Raw genomic sequence first — 19752 nt, 5'->3', positions numbered from 1 at the left:
TCAGGGGCTCGTTCACCTGCACATCTACCAATGTGATATATGCCATCATGTGCCAGCAATGCCCCTCTGCCATGTACATTGGCCAAAATTCTTTCTTCTCTACGCAAAAGAATTAATGGACACAAATCTGACATCAGGAATCATAATACTCAAAAACCAGTGGGAGAACACTTTAACCTGTCTGGCCATTCAATGACAGACCTGCGGGTGGCTATCTTACAACAGAAAAACTTCAGAAACAGACTCCAACGAGAGACTGCTGAGCTGGAATTGATATGCAAACTAGATACAATCAACTCAGGATTGAATAAGGACTGGGAATGGCTGAGCCATTATAAACATTGAATCTATCTCCCCTTGTAAGTATTCTCACACTTCTTATCAAACTGTCTGTACTGGGCTATCTTGATTATCACTTCAAAAGTTTTTGTTTTTTCTCTTACTTAATTGGCCTCTCAGAGTTGGTAAGACAACTCCCACCTGTTCATGCTCTCTGTATGTGTGTGTGTATATATATATCTCCTCAATATATATTCCACTCTACATGCATCCGAAGAAGTGGGCTGTAGTCCACGAAAGCTTATGCTCTAATAAATTTGTTAGTCTCTAAGGTGCCACAAGTACTCCTGTTCTTTTCACTGTAACACTGTGGCAGGTTTTCCCAGATGAAAAATTAAAAACATGATAGGAAAAGACAATTTATTTTCAAGCTTCTGAGAAAGTACTACAAGAGTGAAGAATAAAATTTTAAACTGTTTTAAAAATAGGTGATATTCTTCAGAAGGGCACAAGATAGATATAAAGGATGTTGCTGATATTGCACATAGATACAATAGTGATAAATGCACTATGACAGATAAAAGCTCATAGAGGCCATATAAATTTAGGAAAAACAACACACTAGAACTAGAATATACAACACTGAGGTATAATTCTTATCTCTATTCCACTCTGGGGCAGTTACTCATGTTGGGCCGCATCCTGCGTCATGGGGCTCAGTGACCCCTGACCTGCATCATTGTGCATAGACACATAACAAAACTAGGAATAAGCAGATAGATAAAAGCAAACAGAGGCCATTTAAAGATCTGGGTCAAGATTTTCAGAAGCAACTGTTGCCCAGCCTGAGACATCTTGAATGGATGTGATTTTCAGAAAGTGCTGACCATCAGGTCCATTTTAAGGTGTCCCATGTTGGGCACCCCAAAATATCAAAATTATTAGTTCTTTTGAAAATCTTGGTCTATGAAAACAACTCGACTAATGGAACAAAGGTCATAATTCCTCGCTCTACTCCACACTGTAGATTTTATATCTATCCTCAGTTTCATATTCTGCACCCCATCCATAAGAGAGTTTCACTGAACTTTAAAATGAGACAAGTTCCACATACTAGCATTAAATAGTCCTTTACATTCATATCAGTATATTCATTTATCCTGGCAGCTAATATCTGTGTGGGTGTTACAGCTAGTGAAAAAGAAAAGGACAATTTTTTTTAAGTGAGAAATTTCAGACCTTCTCTCATGGAGAATGATGTAATTGAATAATTAGTACTGAGTTGTGTTTAAATATTCATTTGATCCCATAGCCACTCATCTCATTACAGTTCATAACAATTGGAGCTGGAGCCTTTTATAAATCAGTGAGACTGCCTTTCCAGGTTTCCTAGCCCATCTCACCTGGATAACAAAGAACATTAGCTTCAACAAATAAATGAGCTTTCTTCCTCACTAGGTGATCTTTGCTTATTGCATAACTTTGCACTGTCTGAGTTTCCACATCATAACATGACTTATTTTGTTACCTCCCAGCAGGGACTGAGGATTAATTATTTAGCTTTTATGAAGTAGCTTGAAGTTTAAAAACACTAAATGTAAGCTAAATATTTATTGAAAAAATACTAGATTGTAAACTGCTTAGGGTGGGTGCCTTGTCTCTTTACATGTCAAAGAATTAAACACTAATATAAAATAGGCAACATAGAAATAAATATGAATGAAAATAAATGGTTCAATGCACTACAAATCTTATCTTAAAGTTATCATCTTGTCAATAAATGGTTTGGTTTTGAATGAATAACCCTGCTGATACTTGTGACAGTAGTTCTGGAACCTGTAGTTTCAGGTGCGTGAGTATTATGTCTGTACACATAATACAGCATTATGCCAGAGAACTCTGCTTAAGTGCCAAATATTGTCATAGCTGGGACATGAGCTTTTTTATTAAAAGAATATCTATTGGTATGGGTTGGAGACTGGGAGTCAGGACTCTTAAGTTCTCTAACTAGCAGTGATACTTCACTCACTTTGTGCTTGACTGTAGGCAATTCACTTAACCTCTGTGTGTTTCACTATACCCCTGTGTAAAATGGGGGGAAGGAGAGGGATGAGGAGGGCAACTCCGCACGGGAGGGAGGGGGGAAGGAGAGGGGCTCGGGGGTGGGGCAGCTCCACACAGGGGGAATATGCTTAGTGTTCACTCTATCACGGCTCCTTTGTCCATTCATCCTGGTCAGGGGCGGGCCCCAGGGGGAGGAAGAGAAGGAGCAGGGGGTGGGACTGGAGTTCTGGCCTGGGGGGCAATTGGCTGGAGGCCCTGGACACAGGCCACGTGGTAATCTGCTACTGGATTTGTGCCCTTTTGGGATTCAGTTACCACAATTGTATTTGCTAATGTGTGTTCTGTGCATGTGTAACCCATGCTTCTACTGATGTTCCTATCAACAGTAGTTGCCTTTGTTCACAGGTGCTGAGAATGGATTTATGTTTCTGACATGAAACCATGTTAAACTTTATGGCTTTTGCTGAGTACCTTTGCAATTCATTTGAACATGAAATTGTAAGTGACAGGGCTTGTTTTAATAGGAAGGAAACTTGCACCAATGTCACTACAGCACAGCAATGCCATATAATACCAGTCCCTATCATAAACACGTAATAGTGAATACCAGGCTAAGTCATACCACAGCAAGCCCTGTTTTACACTGGTCCAACAGTTCTACATTAGTGGTTTGCAATGATGCAGTGACACAAGTACAAGTTTCCCTGATCTAGACAACTCCCAAGGGAGTGTGAATCGAGGGGAATCTAAACTAAACTGCGGAACCCTTTACTAGACAGTGGTTAGTTGCATTCTTTCATGAATAGCTGGAAGGCACTTAGATATCATGGGGATAGGCATGGTATGAGAGCACAGACAGACCGCTGGGTTTCACACAGTGTTGTTTGTTCATGTAAGACACTTCCACTCTAACCAACACCACCACTAATATTATACCAGTTTAAAAGCCAATGTGCATTCTGTTCCCTGCTAATATTTTCCTTTCTGTTGCAGATTCAATAATGAATGCCGGCAGCAATACATAAATACTCTTTAGTTTTAAAATTTGTTTCAACTCACTCCTCAGACTATTACAAAGAACTATTTCTGTTTATCCAGTTTCCTGGAAGGTCTTATGAATACATTTCTGAAGTGTTCTAGCGATCACTCCAATAATTGAGTTGAGGATTCTGCTTCAAGGAGAAACAGTGACTGCACATTACAGGGGAGCAGCTGGGAATTTGAGGTGGCAGGGGAAAAAGTAATTGTTCATAGACCAAGCGTTAAATCAAAAAGTAAGATGGGCAGCACTAACCTGAGCTGCTGGATGTTTGAGGAAGTTGAATTTTGTAAGAGAAGGGGCAGTGTGGTTCAGTGGTGAGGGCATTACACTGGTCCCTCAGGAGAGTCAGGTGTTGATCTGCAATGAGACCTGGAGCAAATCACTCAGTTCACCTCCCCGTGTCTCTGTTTTCCCTCCTTGCTTTGTCTATTTACACTGTAAGCTCTTCAGGGCAAGAACTGGCGTGTGAGTATAAAAACAGAATTGAACATGGGGAGCTAAAATACAGAAAGATTAAAAAGAGAAGAAGAATGAAGAGAAATAGGAGGGAAAGTACATGGTGTTCTGAGCGGCAAACAGATCTAACAAGAGTGCAAAGGGCTTAGATCAAAGGTTTAAGACACAAAGTACTAAGTTAGGCAACTAAAAAAAGAGTTGAAGAGGCTAAAATCCTTTCTGCGGATTACAAACAAATGTAGAATATAGGAAAACTTCTGAGTAGGGAATAAGGGCTATTCCAGTCAGTCTCTCCATCTCTGAGAATCCTTACCATTATCTTTCTAAAGTGCTTTGTGGTCGAATAAAAGTGTGAAGTAGTAGTAGGGTTCATATTTTATGATAGTGGACTGGGAACCAGGAACTCCCTAGTTTTATACCTTGCTCAGCCAGTGATTTACTGTGTGACTTTAGTCAAAGCACTTAGGCAACACTTTCAAATTTGGGTGCCTGAAGTTAGACTCCTAACTCCAAAATTAAGGCAGTTAACTAACTGGCTTGATTTCCAGAGGTATCTGAGCACCAGCAATTCCCTTATCCAAGAGGAGTGGCAATTATCATCCTCAACACAGAAAGGACAAGTGACCATGGATTATAAAACATTGTTTAGCATGATACAATTCATTGTATTAAGAAAAAAAATACATATAAAGGATCAGACCAGTTTCAGTGGGCAAAATTCTAGGATTTAATAGACCAGATTCAGTGGGAGTTGCAGTACTCAGCACTAACCAGGATCTGGCCTACTGTACTTTGCTCTTGCAACATATACAGCAATACTGCAGTGTTCAGATCCTACACTTCATGATCCTTTGCAGAAAAAGAAACAGTTCTGTACTGCTTCTTCTATCGCAGCTATGTTGCTGATTGCTTACTCTTAGCTAGAATATCAGCTGCTTTGCTGTAACAAAGCAATGCCAGGAACTTTTGTTTGCTACAAGGTTTTCTGGCATATTCAAATTTCTTACCAACATGCCAGGCAGCCCATACTTTGACTTGATAACCGAAGACAGTGATGGATATTTTAAAACGCAAACAAGGTGGCAAATGGCTGGTTTTCAAATGGGCAAATTTGAGTTATAGAAAGAAAGCCAGGTTACTTTTATACTGCTGTAAAACTAAATAACCTTCTCTTGGTTTGTTATGAGCTCTTTCTGCTCTCTCTTCTCCCCTTCCCCTCCTGCGAGAGTGGTTCCTAAGGGGCAAGGGAGAGCTTGGCTTGTTTTCTGCAGCTTGATTTACTGTTGTTCTCCAAGCAGTGGGGAAAGCAGCCAATCAAAGGAGTGTTGCCCCATGCAGAGCTGAAATTCAAAAGAGGAGAGCGTTTCTCATCTTCAGGAGACTGGCTTCAGTCCTGGTCAAACTCAGAAATCATGAGGGTTGACAACACTGGTAAAGTCAAGCCCATAAGAACCCAAGAGTGGCTATGCTGGGAATCTGGCAATCAGAGGCTAGGGACACCAAGAGACTGGGGGTCCATCCCTGACCATCTTGACTAATAGCCATTGATGGACCTATCCTCAATGAACTTATCTAATTCTTTTTTTAAAACCCAGTTATAGTTTTGGCCTTCACAATATCCCCGGCAATGAGTTTCCCAGGTTGACTGTGAAAAGTGTGAAGAAGTACTTCCTTTTGTTTGATTTAAACCTGCTGCTGATTATGCACCAGGGATCACCTGATGAAATTGTGTTATGTGAGTGTGTAAATAACACTTCCTTATTCACTTTCTCCACACTATTAATGATTTTATGGACCTTTATCATATCCCTCCTTCGTCATCTCTTTTCCAAGCTGACTAGTCCCAGTTTTTTTAAGCTCTCCTTGCATGGAAGCTGTTCCATACCCATAATCATTGCCCTTCTCTGTACCTTTTCCATGTCCAATACATCTTTTTTTGATATGAGGCAACCAGAACTGCATGCAGTATTCAAGGTGTGGGCATACAATGGATTTATAGAGTGGCATTATGATCTTTACTGCCTTATTATCTACCCCTTTTCTGATGGTTCCTAACATTGTTAGCTTTTTTGACTGCCACTGCACATTCAACAGATGTTTCCAGAGAACTATCCACAAGATCTTGAGTGGTAACAGCTAATTTAGATCCCATCATTTTTTATGTATAGTTAGGATTATGTTTTACAATGTACATTTTTCTTTACAAGTCTCAGCGTTGAATTTCATCTGTTGCCTTGTCACCCAGTTTTGTGAGATCGCTTTGTAACTCTTTGCAGTCTGCTTTGTACTTGAATAATTGTGTATCATCTACAAACTTTGCCACTTAACTGTTTATCCCATTTTCCAGATCACTTACAAATTTGTTGAACAGCATTGGTACCATTACAGATCCCTGGGAGATTACCTCTCTCCACTATGAAAACTTCCTTTTCATTCTGTTCAAGAGGACTGCTGCTAATACTGTTCCTGTGATAGATAGAAGTGTTACTCCCCTCCAATTTGAACAATTGAATGAAAAGATAGATGATACCATCCTACGTGAACAACAATCTGGATTTAGACAAGGGAGATCATGCACAGACGCTATTTTCACCCTGAGACGGATGATTGAGAACACAATTGAATTCCAAGGCATTGTGAAGAAAGAGGAAGACCATGAATAACATGGAAATGAACAGTTCTGAACATCATCAAGCACCTCAACATGAAATGGGAAGATTTGGAGAGAAGGGAAGTTGACAGACAAGGATGGCAAATGTGGGTAGCCCAATGTGCAGCAAAGCAAGGGATGGACTAAGGTCTAAGGTCATTATGAAAACTGACCATTTATTCCTACCCTTTGTTTCCTATGTTTTAACCAGTTATGGGTCCATGAGAGGACCTTTCCTCCTATCTCATGACTGCTTATACATATTGAAGTATATTGAAGGATCCAGACCACTATCTGTAAAATTTGCAAAAGTCCTAGTGTGGCCACTGTTTACTGTATTGCAGTATTAGGATTTTACTTTGGGTACGTCTTCACTACCCGCCGTATCGGCGGGTAGCAATTGATTTATCCGGGATCGATATATCACGTCTCGTTAAGACCCAATATATCGATCCCCGAACACGCTCACCGTCGACTCCAGAACTCCACCAGAGCAAGCGGCAGTAGTGCAGTCGACGGGGGAGCCGTGGCTGTCGATCCCGCGCCGTGTGGACCCCAGGTAATTCGATCCAAGATACTTCGACTTCAGCTACGCTATTTGTGTAGCTGAAGTTGAGTATCTTGGATCGATCCTCCCCCTTAGTGTAGACCAGCTCTTTGTAAGAGGCAGATGGGTTTTGGTTTTACACACGTAACTTAGTATTCTTTAAAAATGAAACACTATTATAAAATACTGAATTTTAACCAGCTGTGTTTTTACATTATTGTAGTTTGCAATCAAAACATCCTAGCAAACAAAATGCAAAAGACAGAAGGATGACTTTCTGTGAAATTAATCTTAATACTTGTAGGTAGGTTGTTTGGCTCGGTTATAATCACTGGCTTTGCCTGTTTGTTTACAGAATTCAATGTTAATGAGAAACCATAGCCTAATGAGATGGAGCATGAGAATGTTTGCAGAGATACATAAGCATGTATTTCAAAACAAATGTTTTATTTTTTGAATAATTTTAGAAAAAACACATTACATAAAATGTATTTTTAAACATCAGGCCATATGCAGTTTTTGGAAAGATATTACAAGTAGTCTGTGTGTATAATGGACTGCAATATATAAATATACACACAGACACTTTTCTTTTTTGGGAGGAGGAAACAAAAAAGAGCCTCTTAGACCAGAGGTTCTCAAACGAGGGGCACAGAATGTATTCCAGGAGGGCACGAGAAGCTTTCGGGGTGGGGAGCAGCAACTAACAGCGGCAGCCACTGGCTGGGCACCCAGCTCTGAAGGCAGGGCTGCCACCAGCAGTAGTGCAGAAGTAAGAGTGGCATGGTATGGCATTGCAACCCTTATTTCTCTGCAGCTGCTGAAGGCGGCACTGCCTTCAGAGCTGGGAGGCTGGAGAGCAATGGCTCCTGACTGGGTGCCTGGGGTGGCATAAATAGCCACAGATACAAAGAAGGGGGAGCACGATCAAATACATTTGAGAACCACTGTCATAGACCATATGCTAAAGATCTGCATTTCAATTGATACACATGTAAACAAATCCCTTAAGACATTCTGTACGACTCCAAGAAGAAACACACATGACAGTATTTTTCATATGCCATTATGTTTGGGTTTTGAGTAAAGTTTACAGAAAGAAAGTCAGGACATGGCATATAAAGTTATTAAAAATATCTGACAATGTTACTCTATATGCATCATATGTTTTATCTACATGTAATTGGACCATATCCTATAATTCACTGAATTAGGAGTTTACATATTGTTTAATCAGCGACTATAGCTAAGTCTCGGATTCCTGTATTGTATTAGTATTTGATGATTGAGTTTTAGTAGTTCCAGTATAGAACTGTGGACCATATGTGGAGGGGAACATGTGCAGTGGGGAAGGACCTGGCTTCAGGAAAGCAAAGACTCCCCATCCCCCATGCAGGGAATGGAAGATCCACCTCTTGGAGAGTCTCTTCTATTTGAAGCTCAGGTCCTTTCTTTGTTAAATATACTGAACAACAATAACCTTTGCCATTGGTTTCCATGGGAGCAACTTCAAATGTGTAACATTTTCTTGTTATATATCTTTAAAGTGTTGACACTGGAAACTCAAGTACTAAACCTGTAATTGTCCCTGGTACATCATGGTAAGGTGCTCAAATCCCAGACTGAGAAGTATGGCATAAAATAAATTAGCACAGTCTACCATTCATTACGATTTGTATTGAGGCAGCACCTACAGCTTCTGATCACAGAGGATAGGTCCATCGATAGCTATTAGTCAAGATGGTCAGGGATACAACCCTATGCCCTGGGTGTCCCCTAAGCCTCTAACTGCCAGATGCTGGGACTGGATGACAAGGATGGAACACTTGATAATTGCCCTGTTCTGTTTGTTTCACTCTAAAACATCTAGCATTGGCAACTCTCGGAAGACATGATATTGGGCTAGATGGACCATTGGTCTGGCCCAGTATGGTCATTCTTGTGTTCTTAAGTTCATGAATCAGGGTTCCATTGTACAAACACATAAGACCTTGTCCCTGCTGAAAAATTGCTTACTATCTCATTATCACAATACTATTGAGGTAGGTCAGTAAGTATCCTCATTTTATGGGTGGGGAAATTGAGATATTAATAGTAAAAGTGTTTTCCCTAGTCTCTCAGATTACAAATCATAGCTACTTAAGAATTCCCCTTGTTTTCAGTCTTTTCATCAGATGCTGCTGTTTGATATGTAAAAAAAGCAGCATTTTTGTGTACAATTCTTCCTACATTGAATGTTCTGATTCAAACCTTTCTTGCAGTTCTGTTGGCACATTTGCTATGCAATTGTTCAGCTCAGCAATATTTTCCCCTAGAGCTCACTCAGGGTTAGAGTGGACCTCGTCCTTTTATAGTACATAAAGGTGCAGTGGGGCAGGGCAGAAGGAACCTTTTTTCATCTTCATCTGCTTGTGCAATGGCCAGATACAGTCACAAGAGCTTCCCTGAGCAAATAGCCTGTTCTCTGCTAACACCTAGGGTATGTCTTCACTACCCGCCGTATCGGCGGGTAGCAATCAATTTATCCGGGATTGATATATCGCGTCTCGTTAAGACATGATATAGCGATCCCCGAACACGCTCACCGTCGACTCCGGAACTCCACCAGAGCGAGCAGCAGTAGCGCAGTCGACGGGGGAGCCACGGCCGTCGATCCCACGCCGTGTGGACCCCAGGTAATTCGATCCAAGATACTTCGACTTCAGCTACGCTATTCGTGCAGCTGAAGTTGCATATCTTCGATCGATCCCCCCCCAGAGTAGACCAGCCCCTAGTATCACACTAGATGCACCAAAGAGGATTGGGAGGAGATAGGGACATGCTCTCCATCAATCAGCAGAAGCCGTAGGCAACACTCTCACTCATTCTTCATTTACTGAGGCACAGTCCCATCTGGAGCTTCCCCTCACATATTTTGGTTCTGTTACAACTTGCCAGCAATATGAAAAAGGTAACATACTACCTGGAAGAAGAAATACAGAGTTAGCAGTTGCTGGCCACAAAATGGCTGCTTTAGGGCTCAGTAAAGGGCCAACTCCTGAAATGCATGCTGGGAAATGAGTTCCTATAAAAGGAGAACCCTGCACTAGGTTAGTATGAGCCAGGAATTCACTAAGGAAAGTATTGCTAGAGAAGGGGCTTCTTTGGTGCCGTGTCTATTTTTTTTAGATCACAGATTCTGCGCTGTTCCTTATTCAGGGCCATGATGATATGAATGAGCTGTTAACATTTTGCTGTTCTAAGGATCCCATTATGATTAGAGATCAACTCCATTTTGATGTTTAGATTTTGGTGGCCTCTTCACCAAAATATGGTAGAAGAGATGAGGGGAAAAGGTAGGATGTGCCTGTTTGGACTTATCTCTGTGACATGACCAATATATCCTAGCAGTGATATTCAGGAAAATATAGCGCTTTGCTGCTACATGGTAACATATTCTATCATTTCTGTGCATAAAGTAGTTCTTGTCTTCATATTGGACTATCATAATTTAGAAAGTCAGTATTTTTCAAATGGGCTTATTACCCAAGGACAATATAAATCTGTCAGTGTTTATGGCTGAAGCTGTAAAATGCCATGTTGCTATTTCCTTAATAGCATACAAGTTATGCTGCACAAGTTCAGCTACACTTTCAGCACTTTCTTGGTTGATACAAGGCCTATGCTAACAGTATTGCCTCAATAAGACCATGTAGCAATTCTGTTGTCATGACTCATTTGTGTCATAGAACATACAATGGGGCTTAGCTTCAGCTCTTGTACCCTGCAAGCTCTTTATCTCCTGTGACTTTAAAGTTCTAGACTCCACTTGCATCTACCTGCTAAATAAAAGGAATCCCAAGGGGAAACAATAAAAAATAATGACTGACACAGGCACAGCATCAAGGTCAGGATAAAGATGATGTCTGTCACCACCTCTTTAGTCCAATGAAACAATGATTTATTTCTTCTGTTTTACTCCAGCTATCCTTTATATCAGCATTCTGTTTCCAGCAACCTTCAAAAATGTACAAAGGAGAAGGGGGGAGGGGTAGGACCCAGACACACAAAACTTTGCCTGACTTTTGCGGACAATGGTAACAAACTCAGCAATGATTCAGTTTTGCCTGGATAAAAGAAACTGTCTCAAGTCACATTCTGCACCAACTTACATGGGGTGTAACTCCACCGAAGACAGCTGGATGGAATGAGGTGAAAGTGCAGAATCTGAACCCAGCTTTAGTTATATACTGTATACTTATTACACAGCCATGTTCTAAACATCTAGTGTATTAAGCATTTTGACTTAAATAGGCAGAGTTCTGGTTTGAAAACCTATAAAAAAAATGAAGGGAAATGTGTTTTGTGCTCTATCAGTCTCTCACACTGACTAATGATGTTTACTGTTGTCAGAAAATCTAAAATTGACACTGCCCTAGATGATGGGGATCTGACCATACAAGCAATGTACAAAAAGAACACAGAACCTTTCTGTTCACAATAAAGGAATCACACTAGCTAATTCCCTTCTTCTCTTGAGATAATTGGAATAAATGAGACAAGGTTATTATTTATATGGTGCCATAAATGTGCATTGTTTCACAGTGACATGAGAGATGATTGTTGTCAAGGCAAACACAAGGACCCCAGATTCAGCCTAGCCTTTGTGTTAGTACATTACTGGGGGGGTGGGTGCAAGAAATCTTCTCTTTATGGGGTTCATATAAGGGCCAGGAAGAACTTTAGCCTTTGCACCCTGAGGAGTGCAGGAGCTCAGGGCTGGATTAAGACATAAACTCACTAAGATACAGTTTAGGATCTCGCACTATGATGGGCCTCAAAAAAAAAAAAAAAAAAAAAAAAAAAAGGACTCCATTTAAAATTTTCTCAAAATTGGTTGATAAATAAAGGAGACATAGAAAAAAGAAGATTCTCTCTAAATAGAGATTTTTTGTTCAAATATGACAAAAATATACACATTTGGCTACACAAATACCTTTACCCTTCACTAATTGTTAATTATTGACTGGCGGGAGGCCAGGGCTGAGGGAAAAAAAAAAAAAAAAAAAAGATAATTGCACTTGTAAAATTAGTATTTCTACAAGTAAGTCTGCTACCAGTCTCCTAAGGCAGCATTTTGTTTGCCAGCTGCTACTGGTAAATTTCTGACCGTGCCTTCATACAGTATTTAAATAAATAATCCCTTGCCCATCAAAATCAAGAAAAATGTGAGGTCAGAGATGGCAACGTCATGAAGCAATCCTGCCAAGTTCATACTTGTATGGCACTTGTCGAAGGAGTGACATCGTATATAGATAGCATCCTCCTTGGCTCGTAATAGCTGGAAGGCCACCATCTTTTGTTTACAGTCCAGCATCATAGAATCATAGAATATCAGAGTTGGAAGGGACCTCAAGAGGTCATCTAGTCCAACCCCCTGCTCAAAGCAGGACCAATTCCCAGCTAAATCATCCCAGCCAGGGCTTTGTCAAGCCGGGCCTTAAAAACCTCCAAGGAAGGAGACTCCACCACCTCCCTAGGTAAGGCATTCCAGTGTTTCACCACCCTCCTAGTGAAATAGTTTTTCCTGATATCCAACCTGGACCTCCCCCACTGCAACTTGAGACCATTGCTCCTTGTTCTGTCATCTGCCACCACTGAGAACAGCCGAGCTCCATCCTCTTTGGAACCCCCCCCTTCAGGTAGTTGAAGGCTGCTATCAAATCCCCCCTCATTCTTCTCTTCTGGAGACTAAACAATCCCAGTTCCCTCAGCCTCTCCTCATAAGTCATGTGCTCCAGACCCCTAATCATTTTTGTTGCCCTCCGCTGGACTCTTTCCAATTTTTCCACATCCTTCTTGTAGTGTGGGGACCAAAACTGGACACAGTATTCCAGATGAGGCCTCACCAATGTCGAATAAAGGGCAACGATCACGTTCCTCGATCTGCTGGCAATGCCCCTACTTATACAGCCCAAAATGCCGTTAGCCTTCTTGGCAACAAGAGCACACTGTTGACTCATATCCAGCTTCTCGTCCACTGTGACCCCAGGTCCTTTTCTGCAGAACTGCTACCTAGCCATTCGGTCCCTAGTCTGTAGCAGTGCATGGGATTCTTCCGTCTTAAGTGCAGGTCTCTGCACTTGTCCTTGTTGAACCTCATCAGGTTTTTTTCGGCCCAATCCTCTAATTTGTCTAGGTCCCTCTGTATCCGATCCCTACCCTCTAGTGTATCTACCACGCCTCCTAGTTTAGTGTCATCTGCAAACTTGCTGAGAGTGCAGTCCACACCATCCTCCAGATCATTAATAAAGGTATTAAACAAAACCGGCCCCAGGACCGACCCTTGGGGCACTCCGCTTGAAACTGGCTGCCAACTAGACATGGAGCCATTGATCACTACCTGTTGAGCCCGACGATCTAGCCAGCTTTCTATCCACCTTACAGTCCATTCATCCAGCCCATACTACTTTAACTTGGCGGCAAGAATACTGTGGGAGACCGTATCAAAAGCTTTGCTAAAGTCAAGGAATAACACATCCACTGCTTTCCCCTCATCCACAGAGCCAGTTATCTCATCATAGAAGGCAATTAGGTTAGTCAGGCACGACTTCCCCTTCGTGAATCCATGCTAACTGTTCCTGATCACTTTCCTCTCCTCTAAATGTTTCATAATTGATTCCTTGAGGACCTGCTCCATGATTTTTCCAGGGACTGAGGTGAGGCTGACTGGCCTGTAGTTCCCCGGATCCTCCTCCTTCCCTTTTCTAAAGATGGGCACTACATTAGCCTTTTTCCAGTCATCTGGGACCTCCCCTGATCGCCATGAGTTTTCAAAAATAATGGCTAATGGCTCTGCAATCTCACCCACCAACCCTCGGATGCAGCGCATCCGTCCCCATGGACTTGTGCACGTCCAGTTTTTCTAAATAGTCCCGAACCACTTCTTTCTCCACAGAGGGCTGGTCACCTTCTCCCCATGCTGTACTGCCCAGTGCAGCAATCTGGGAGCTGACCTTGTTCGTGAAGACAGAGGCAAAAAAAAAAAAAAAACCGAGTACATTAGCTTTTTCTACATCCTCGGTCACTAGGTTGCCTCCCTCATTCAGTAAGGGGCCCACACTTTCCTTGATTTTCTTCTTGTTGCTAACATACCTGAAGAAACCCTTCTTGTTACTCTTAACATCTCTTGCTAACTGCAACTCCAAGTGTGATTTGGCCTTCCTGATTTCACTCCTGCATGCCTGAGCAATATTTTTATACTCCTCCCTGGTCATTTGTCCAATCTTCCACTTCTTGTAAACTTCTTTTTTGCGTTTAAGATCAGCAAGGATTTCACTGTTTAGCCAAGCTGGTCGCCTGCCATATTTACTATTCTTTCTACACATCAGGGTGGTTTGTTCCTGCAACCTCAGGAACAAGCATGCTCAGTCGTATACTGCCTTCGCTCCTGTTTTTCTTTGTTTTAAGTGTTAGTGTGTTCTTTCTTCTTTTAATCATACATGCGTACAATTGTGTATTTTAGTGCGCACGCCACTTTCTGCTTCATGCACTATCCATGTGTCACATGATCAGGGCCGGCTCTAGGATTTTTGCCGCCCCAAGCTAAAACAATTTTGCCTGCCACCCCCCCCCCCGTTTTTTTCTTACCCCACCCCGCCTCAACTCCACCCCTTCCCCAAATCCCCAGCCCTGCTTCCTCCCCCCAGGCTCTCAAGCCTAGGAGGGAGGGAGGGAGGGAGGGAGGGAGAGGGAGAAGCAGCGCCTGCTCCACGGCCACTCGGTCTCCCCCTCCCTCCCAGGCTCTCAAACCTGGGAGGGAGGGGGAGATCCCGAGCGGCCGCGGCGCGCAAAACAGCTGTTTTGCGCGCCGCGGCTGCTCAGGATCTCCCCCTCCCTCCTGGGTTTGAGAGCCTGGGAGGGAGGGGGAGCAGCGGCGCGCGAGTGGCAGCAGCGGAGGTGAGTTAGGGTGGCCGGGGCACACTTTTAGGGGCAGCATGGCCCGTGCCAGAATGCTGCCCCTAAAAATGTGCCGCCCCAAGCACCAGCTTGTTTTGCTGGTGCCTAGAGCCGGCCCTGCACATGATCGAGTTTGCACATGATCATCTTATGGACTTGGGTCGAGTGGCTCTTGAGGAGGATACATTTGTGTTGGCTTCCCTCCAGCAGTTTCGGGAACCTTCACAGCAAATATCAGAGAGTGCTGATGAAAGGATAAATAGAGGATTTTGAAAGAAGAGAAGGAAGATATACATATATATCAAAATAGTCTGAGTACGGGGGGAGCAAGTTATTTCAAATTATGTGCATATATGATTTATAGGCTATTAAAGCCTATAATATTCATTATATTTGCTTGAATATAGGCTAGTTTTTCCTCACTTTCTCAATGCCTCTGTAGAGATTACCAGTCTTTTTTTCTGGTAAATTCTCTTTCATGCAGATAGCTTGTTGTCACTCTGTATGTCCGAGGTGTTTACTTGAGATTAATTAGCAGTCCTGGGGGAGACAGAAGATTGTGTTTTCTTCCCTAAGATGTCTGCCTAGAAAATGCTGCAAGAAAAGCTATCTGCCCTTTGTATTCTGTGCATTGAAAGTGAAAAACTCTAGCTAATCATTTGAGGACATCAATGACACCAAAAATCACAAAAGAAAAATGTTTTAAATTTCAGTCCTAAAATTAACGTGATGTGCATACAGACATAGTGGAAGCAGTACAACCTGCAGTAAGTAAACTGGTCTGTGTAACTGCAACTGCTTTTGTGTTGCTGTAGATATAAAGTTTTCATATCTACTAATTAAGAAGTCAGATGAAAATATGTTAATTTGAAACTATTTTATAATGCAAACAGACATATTGCAAGATGTGTTTTTAGTTAGATTATTATTCTATTTTTACAACTTTGCCTTTGTATATATGCAAATATAAAGCTTTCATGTTTATATATTCAATGTCCTTTCTGTGAAAATAATAAAAAACAATTTTTTTTATGGTCCGTCCTTTTTCAACTGACATAGTTTAGGGCCTCAGAATGTCATAATCTGGCCCTGAAGGAGCTGCTCCATCCCTGCTCAAAGGGAGTCCATGTCAGAGCTGGAAATAGATGACTCTGGCTGTTAATCCCATGATTAGTCAATGGGACCAAGCTGCCTTTCCCACTGTTAAGCTTACACCCTTTGATTGCCAGAGACCATTCTGGAGGCTCAGTTGCAGGAAACCAGTTGGGAGGAAATTTACAGCAACCTTTGAATCATCATCGGATGGGGCAGCACTGCCTCTTTGCTCCACAACCTGCACTTGGTCTGCACTTCAGTGGCTGCAGAGGGATTCTGGTCATATATGCAGTGCAAACCATTTCTAAAGTGTTTTGGGTCCATTTAAATGAAAAATGCTCTTTAAATGCAAGGCTCTTTGCATCCACCATGATGTTGCCTATTTTTGAAAAAAAGAGAAATAGTTCATTTTGTTGCTGCACATTCTGCTATAATGGAAGAGGCCCCTGCATTGCTAGAACAGTATAAATCAATTGAGATAGGTGCCATTGGTAATGTACTAGACTTCACCTAATGATTTGGTACCATGTGGCTAGGTTGACAGAGTGAGGGGAGGAAACCAGGATTTGCTGTTTACAGCAACTAAGATAGTAACAGATCTCCAAACATTTTTAATTTAATGTAAAGATTAGGGAACCTAACTGTGCAAGAGGAGAGTTTCCAGAGATTTAAATGAGGCATTTTGATTCTGAAAAGAATATACATTGATCAAAGTGAACTCTTTGCTTTCAAGAAGAGCCAAAAGAAAAAACAGAACTAAATAGAAAATTGGGGTGGGGGGAGGAGAAGAGGGTTCTTTCAGTGCATCTACCTGTATGCAAAGTGCAGCACACATTAGGGATTTTCAAAATTTGTTTACAAAACCTAAATGTATTTTGGAACAAACAGAAGGAATAGTACACAGTGAAAAATGTCAAATGGACTTAAAGAAAGAGCCGTGTGTTCAACACGAGTCTAATGTTATCAATATTTTAAAAGCTTATTTTACTTTCTAACTTCTCTCAGCTGATTAATATTTGATGGCAGTGATTTTAACATTCTGTATTTGATTTAACTCATCTTGGGTATGATGTGAATCATCCATCAGTTTCCTCACAAAGAGTAAAGACTTTAATTGAATATGGACGACCTTACTCATTATTTACAAACAGCATGAGAAGATTCCTTTGACTTTCAAGTGTTGAGATTTTATTTTCTTGTGGATGAACTCACTTATAAAGCTACAAGGCCTTTGTACCAGATGGCTGGATGTTAGCTAAATAATACCAATTTTTAAAAAGGGCTCCAGAGGTGATCTAGCAATTACAGGCCAGTGAGCCTAACTTCAGTACCAGGCCAAATGGTAGAAATTATAGTAAAGAACAGAATGATATAACTAACACACACATTTACTTTTTTTTTTGGGGGGGGGGGGGGAAGAGAACACAGCTTTTGTAAAGGGACTCATGCCTCACCAATTAGAATGCTTTGAGGGAGTCAACAAGCATGTGAATAAGGGTGATCCAGTCAATATAGTGTACAGTTGGGCCTTGATTTACATGGTGGTTACATTCTAAAACAAAAACAAACAAAAAAAACACTGTGCAAACAGAAATTGCATAAAAAGATGGCAAGGTCTATGGGAAATAAGGGTTTATGTTCCAGGCTCACAAGATGACCTCCTTACTTTATCCAATACAAGTTTTATTAAAAAATAAAAATAAAATTTAAACGTGTTACTAACCTTTACTGATGTTGAGGATGAACATGATATGATGATAATGCTGATGTAGTTGAAGTCAGAACTCCAAGGTTTCATCTGGGGTATGTGGGGAGTCCGGGGAGTGTGAAGGAGTGGTGTAACCAGGATGGGACACTTGGGTGGGTCCCAACTTCAGGTGGATGGTGGTGTGGGAGGGGAGACAGGAGGAATGGGGCAGGAAGGATCGGGGCTGCCTCCCCTCAGCCTCTCCAGCTGGCTTTGAAGGGGGTAATGGACACTGGCCAAGGGCCCCTTCCCGGCCCCAGGAATGCACCCGGGGAGTGCGATCAAGGTGCGGGGGCTTTCCCACTCCTCTCACCCAGCATTCCTGCTGGGGACCGGGATTGGGGCCTCGCCCTGCTTTGCCTGCCAGGTGCTCCAGCCAGGGAGTGGGGTCAGGGCACAGGGGCTTGTCCCACTATGCCCACCCGGCACTCCTGCTGGGGAGCGGGGTCGTGGGCTTGCCCCATTACGCCTGCCCAGTGCTTCAGCCTTCACCCTTAGCAAGCCTATCCAACATTTCCACTTTCTGTACTAAAGTCAACACCTTTTTCTACTTCTTCACATGTGACGTATCACTTTTTGAGCCACTTGCGTTCAATTTCCTCTTTGAGCTCACGGTAAATATTTATTAAGGGCAATAAATAGTGGATAAAAGCAAGTGGACAATGTGATGTTTGAGACAATATCTGATCACACAGGGAGAGCAGCTTGGGGGAGTGGGGGCAGGAAGCGACCAGCTGATTCTAGACGCATCTGCACCAGAGGCATAGCCACGGGCAGGCCTGGGTGGGCTGCAGTCCATCCACTTAGCATCCAGGCCCACACCATCAGCCCCAGCTCTACTCCAGCCCTAGAGCTCACCCCACTCCTCCTGCCTGCTCGGCGCTCCTGCTGGGGAGCAGGGTCGGGGACTTGCCCTGTTCTGCCATCCTGCACCCTGGCTGGAGCGCTGGGTGGGCAGAGCGGGGTGGGGCAAGCCCCCACACCCTGACCCCACTCCCTGATTGTGTGCCTGGGGCCCCTGGGCAGAGTGTCCATTTCCCCCTGCAAGGCCAGCTGGAGGAGGTGAGGGGAGGCCACTGATCTGCGTATCTTGGCGACCGCACCGCACCATGTAAAAGTCAATCCATACTATGTACAAAAACAAAGAGCCAATTAATTGACTGTGCATAACTGAAACCATACCAAAAAATACCATGTAAATCAAGGCCCAACTGTACTTGGATTTACAGAAAGCCTTTTACAAGGTCCCCCATGAAAGGCTCTTAAGGAAACTAAGTAGCCAGGGGATCAGAGGGAAGGTTTTCTCATGGATCTGTAACTCGTTAAAAGATAGGAAACGGTAGGAATAACTGGTCAGTTTTCACAGTGGAGAGAGGTAAACAGTGGGGTCTGCTAAGGATGTGTACTGGGACCTGTTCTGTTCAACATCTTTATGAATAATCTGGAAAAGGGGGTGAATGCAGAAGTGCTTTAAGTCCAAAGCAGACTGCAAGGAGTTAGAGAGATCTCACAAAACTGGGTGACTGGGCAACAAGATGGCAGATGAAATTCAACACTGATAAGTGCAAAGTAATAAACACTGGAAAAAATAATCCTGTGACACCATGTACCCCATGTTTACCACTTTTATAAGGTTATGATATATTTTGTACAAAGTATGCCTTGATATATCATGTGAAAACTCAATCTGCTGATTATTATCCTATTGATGTGTGCAACACCACTGCATGTAAAATTATGAGATTTTGTTATGATTGTTACTGAAATATGTTGTAGTTCTAGGTAACTCCCAATTTTTCAGAGACAAAAAACACACCAGCATGCAAACAAAGTGCTAAAGGGCCATTACCTGGTTAACTTGCCGTTCACCATCACAGGGGCGGGGGAGGGGGAGGAAGAGATATAAACAAAGAATTTACATTTCATCCCAGAAA

This window comes from Chrysemys picta, chromosome 5, assembly GCF_011386835.1.
Source record: "Chrysemys picta bellii isolate R12L10 chromosome 5, ASM1138683v2, whole genome shotgun sequence".
Taxonomy (NCBI): domain Eukaryota; kingdom Metazoa; phylum Chordata; order Testudines; family Emydidae; genus Chrysemys; species Chrysemys picta.
Note: the sequence above shows the minus strand (reverse complement) of the source record.